Raw genomic sequence first — 5,141 nt, forward strand, 5'->3', positions numbered from 1 at the left:
GATTCTAACTTGTGCTGGACATCATTCATATAACCCCTTTACCCTGTTATTATTCACTGGGCTTTCGCTCACAGTTTATATTATGTATGTAGGTGACCCGGCACATGACCAGGGCCAGAGTTGACGGCCTTTTGTACTATTTTTGTCAGCCAACCGTTGTGCCTCCCGAGGAGGTTCCGATCGAAGTCTAATGCCATAGTTGTTTTCTTTTGTTTTCATGCTAGTCTCTGTAACTATTTGTAAAGTCAGATCTTGGGAAGTTCATTTCTATAAATATTTTGTAAATATTGTATATCTGGACTGGCACGTTTATATATCTATAAGTAAGTTTTGAAATGTTCTGTCCCATGTACGTCATCACAGCTCATTGGACCTTGTCTATTTTGTATTATTGCTTCCGCAGCCCCGTATTATTTGTTAATCTGTTCAGAGGCCTTCGGTAATCCACGGATTACTGGCCAGTTACGGTGCTAAACCCATAGGGGCAGGTTTGGGTCGTGACACCTTCTCTGCTATTTATATTTCTCAATGATAACTGTCGAAATAAGCTTCTAACTATTGAAGCATTCCTCCATGATCGCTGATCATGCTTCCTCACAGTTAGCTCCACTACGCCATGTCTGTAGTTAGGTTTCCCTCATAATTTTGAATTTGAACCTTGTGAGTAACCATTGGGCCACATCACCTTATATCCTTTGATCATTCTAGTGTTATACAGACCTATTATTGCCAGTATGGGTTGATACGTGTCTGACTATGGTTGGCGATTTATATTGCCTTTCCAAATTGCCCTTCTCATGCCACGTGTTAAATAATGATTGGCTTTTACAATTTATACAGCTAACATTACCCTCCGCACTAATATACCGAATACTTGGTGATATTAGTGGATCAAAACACTTCACCCACGTCCTAGGACGTGCATGGGTTCACATCTTCTTAGAACTGCAACCGCCTGCATTAAATTCTTTTCCACATCTTGAACATTTCCCATTATCTAAGCATTCGAAAGGACTGAGATAGCTCGCATGGCGAAACAAACTTTCTTTGACATAGATCGAGCATATGAGGAGTTGCTAGATAATGATGTTTGCCCTCGAAAGAATTTTCATGCATTTATTAGTCGCTCCTATCTACCTTCCTATATTCAAGTCATGGAAGCTTTTGCAAACTATCGACCTTTGGATTACGAACCTATTGTTCATAATTATTTAGCCTAAAAGTTTGCAAACATGGATATTGGAAGCTCTTCTTCTGACCCAAAACCTTCTGCGTGGGATGAGGCTGCAGCTTCTTTTTTTTCTTCTAAGACTTCTAGCTGGGGAAGCTGGCCAGAACCTGAGGAATCCAAGTTGAGGGAGCGCATTAATCATCACTTCATCGAATTCGCTGATCTTCCATCTTTCTCTCATTTCGTTCGGAGCTCGGTGGTTTACCCATATGTATCCATTGATCACCGACGCAGTTTGGAAGACAACTTGTTCATAGCATGGTACATGTCTTCCATGCCTACAAAGATTGTGCAAGCTACTCGTCGCCTAGAGGAAGCACAAGGGTACAACCCATCATTCTTAGCCCAGAGGGCAAAATTTTGCTCTTTTGACTGGCTTGACTGCGTAAACAACCCCCAATTCCCTCCTTCTTTTGAGATGGATCTTCTTGCGCCTCCTCTTCCGCGAAACCCTCATTGGGTGAAAGAACTGAGACTTACTCTCTTTGAGAATTAGTTTCTTCCTTCCTATCAACCTCCAACTTTCCCCATTATGTTTGAGCGATATAAAGCTCAGCTATTGCTTGCGGCATTTTCTCACTTTTCCCATAAGAGAGAGAAGAATTATGTAGGCATTTCACAGATACAATGATCTTTGAGTACTGCATGATAAATTGAGGGCGTATAAATTAATCAGCCTTTCCTCATCTTTAGTGCAAAATAGAACAAATGCATTGCAAACAGACATCACTCAAAAAGGAAAAACAAAGAAAGATTACATGGCTCAAAAAGCCTAGAACACCAGAGATAGAGAGCTGCCTGACTTTATCAGGAGACTCGTTATTTTTGTGGATATTATTTGGTGCAGATTGGACATGGTTGAATACAACAGCATAATCTGATGCAGTTGAGATAATCTTCAGCTTTATTGCATATAACAGGAACCTGGGTCTTGTGAGGCAACTCGACTAGGTCCAGCCAATGGAGCAGCAACAACTCCTCTCTGATTCAGCAAACACCTAAAGTGTTCCAGTGATTTGCCGAGGATCCTTTGCAAGGTTGCCATAAGGTGACCAGAGCCTCTCTTCATCTAGGGAAAAAATAAGAGGTTATATGCAAAACAATAACCAAAAAATAAATAAAACTTTCACAAGACATCCACAAAAATAACTTGTAAAAAAAAATGTCTTTTGACAATTGAAATTCACTACCGGAAACATCAAATCCTGGTAAAATATATTATTTTTGTCAAATTTATCCATTTTCTACTTCCCCTTTAATATCCTCCTTTCTCCTTCAATTTTTTCTATCCTAAACCTAAAAACTTCATAGGAATAGAAAATTGTATAATTAACACCCCATATTTTTCAGTGAATGATGGAAATATATTAAAAGATTATGGGGATTATTTCCTCCTATCATTCTGAACTTTGATAGAGAGATCAATGGTCCAATTTGGTCATTACTTATGAAGCTCTAAGGTGTCACTGAATTCCCCCATCACATGTATAACCTAAGTTTCTATATTCATCGCATGTGTATCACTGCAGAACAGAATTTAACTTTCACTTTAATCAAAAGATTACCAGCAGCTGCTGCAGCACGTGGCCATCTTGTTTGTTCAATATCAGATCCGTCAATATATTCACCCCACATGCATACCTCACCTCCAATAACCAATTCTTGTTGTTTGGGGTTTGTGATATTTGTGAGCGGTTCATTCATATAGGATTCTGGCCATGTGGTATCCAAGTGATCCAAATACCACTTATCTTGGTTGCTTACAATGCACCTCAATCCAGCTGCAACCACTCGCTCTGCAACACCACCCCCAAGCCTGCCACACACACAGTAAGCAAATTGTGAACAATATGGCAACACCAGCCTCAGTGTGCTTCTACCTGACATCTCAGGGTAGAAGAAATAATGTAGTAAAGCAATTAATATTACCCCATCATTAATGCAATATCATATTTCCTTTAAATAGTTCTATAAGAAAGCACAACAGATTCTACCCAAATTTCAATAGCTCTGACAATAATCATACACAGGAGACACGATTTGATTATTGTAGATAGTTTTCATTTGAACTCAACAATCATGTTCATTGATGGTTCTTCTTCTACTATCAAAGAGTTAGTTGATTTCTCCCCCTCTCATAGCATTGGACAAGGTTTTCCTCGTTCACCTTTTCTATATATCATTGCAGAAGGTATTTAGTTGTGAACACTCCAAGCCCCCAAGGGGATGCCTCTGCTTATTTTCAAAAGGTTTCAGATCAGGTGCCATTTCCCCAAACATCAGGGACGTAGGTGATATTAACAGATTCTCAAATGAGAAAAATAAGATACCATTTTTTGTAAAGCCACCTCTCTACATTTGAGAAAATGAACTCACTGAGGCTAATGCCTGAAAACTAAAAAGCAACTGAAGAACATGGATCTAATCCAATTGAGTTCACATCCAGTAAAACCCTCTCCACAGGGAAAGATATACAGGTGCTGCTTTGCCTTTAGTGCTAATATAACTTCCAACTCTCAGAGCCCACCTACAACCCTAAGATATACCTAATTGTCCCACTACTTTAACAACAATAGCTAGAATAGGATGCACAATGAAACTATTTTAACAACAATAGTTAGATGGCATGAACGTCTTTAGGGCATACCAGTTGTGCACCACAGTTTTCCGGCTCAATTTATCTCCAAAGTTGTTGAAGGTCTCTTCCCTGCAATTCTTTTGTGAGCATAATTTACACACAAAACACAAAATAGAACACAAAATCTCAAACTTAAGGCTCCGTTTGGTTTAAATTTTGAAAAGTGTTTTGAGTTTTGAGTTTTGAGTTGTATTTTGAAAGACAAGTTGTTGAAAGAGTTTTGAAATTTGAAAATTTGTTTGATTATGAGTATTGAAAATAATTTTAGGATGATTTCTAGTTTTATTTTGATTAATAATTCGTTCACCAAATTTATTTAGCCCAAATTTGCCCGAATGACTCATTCAGGCGAATTGGGCTAAATAAATTTAGGCCTCATTTGGGAACAGGCTAATTTAGTAACTTTTTGGCTATTTGGCTAAAAAGGTAGGTAAAAAAAACTTGTATGTTTGGGATGACTTTTTGGCTAATTACGAAAAGATGTGCAAAAAGTAGAGAGAAAAGAGAATCTTTGACTTTTTAGTATGAGTTGTTGGCTTTTTAGCTAATTTAGTAACTTTTTGGCTACTTGGCTAAAATAACCTCTTGCCAAACGAGGCCTTAGTGCATGTAGCGGTGCTTTTTTTTATTTTTATTTTTTGTAGTTGAATAAATGTGTATGAAAGAAAATTTGATTGATTGATGTGTAAAATGTGAGAGAATGAAAGAAGAGAGATGAGAGAAAAAAAAAAGATTGATTTATTTATTAATAATAAAAATAAAAAATAAAAAGAGAACAAGAGAGGAGAGAGAAAAAATAATTTTGAAAAGAGTTTTGAAAATTTATTAACCAAACATGTTTTTTGATTTTTTGATTCAAATGTTAATTTAAAAACTAAACCAAACACTACCTAAGATTTTTACCAGTTGATAATTTCATATCCATGGGACAATGCTATTTTCGGAGCCCGCAGGACAAAGTACTGATAAGCTTCGGATTCATTCAGAGCATGTTTCTGTAACCTGAAAATCAGAGAGTTGGTTTTGTAGACGTGTGAGAATGGTTTTCCCAAGTGATCCTCGTGGAAACATTTTTCTCATGTAAACCTTTAACACCAGCCATATAACTTGACCACCAATGGTGGGTGCAGACAATCATTCACAAATTGTATGTTTGAGTAACCCAATGAGTAGAGTAATGCTATTTAGCTTTTGGACACAAGGACAGGTCCAAATGGATTTACAGAGCTAAGAATGACTAGCATAGTACTGTAAATCAAGTGTAAGAGGTCT

General features: G+C 37.5%; 1 long non-coding RNA gene across 1 annotated transcript; it reads right to left on the reverse strand.

The window, feature by feature from the left end:
• Positions 1-1,819: 1,819 nt before the first annotated feature.
• On the reverse strand, positions 1,820-4,889 carry LOC114301677 (uncharacterized). Its single transcript, XR_014330512.1, has 4 exons — positions 4,773-4,889; positions 3,879-3,938; positions 2,797-3,047; positions 1,820-2,300 (listed from the first exon to the last, which is right to left on the reverse strand). It is a non-coding gene; the product is annotated as an uncharacterized LOC114301677 (long non-coding RNA).
• Positions 4,890-5,141: the final 252 nt, after the last annotated feature.

The sequence above is a fragment of the Camellia sinensis genome, chromosome 1 (assembly GCF_055761805.1).
Source record: "Camellia sinensis isolate YWXY chromosome 1, ASM5576180v1, whole genome shotgun sequence".
NCBI classification, from domain to species: Eukaryota; Viridiplantae; Streptophyta; class Magnoliopsida; order Ericales; family Theaceae; genus Camellia; species Camellia sinensis.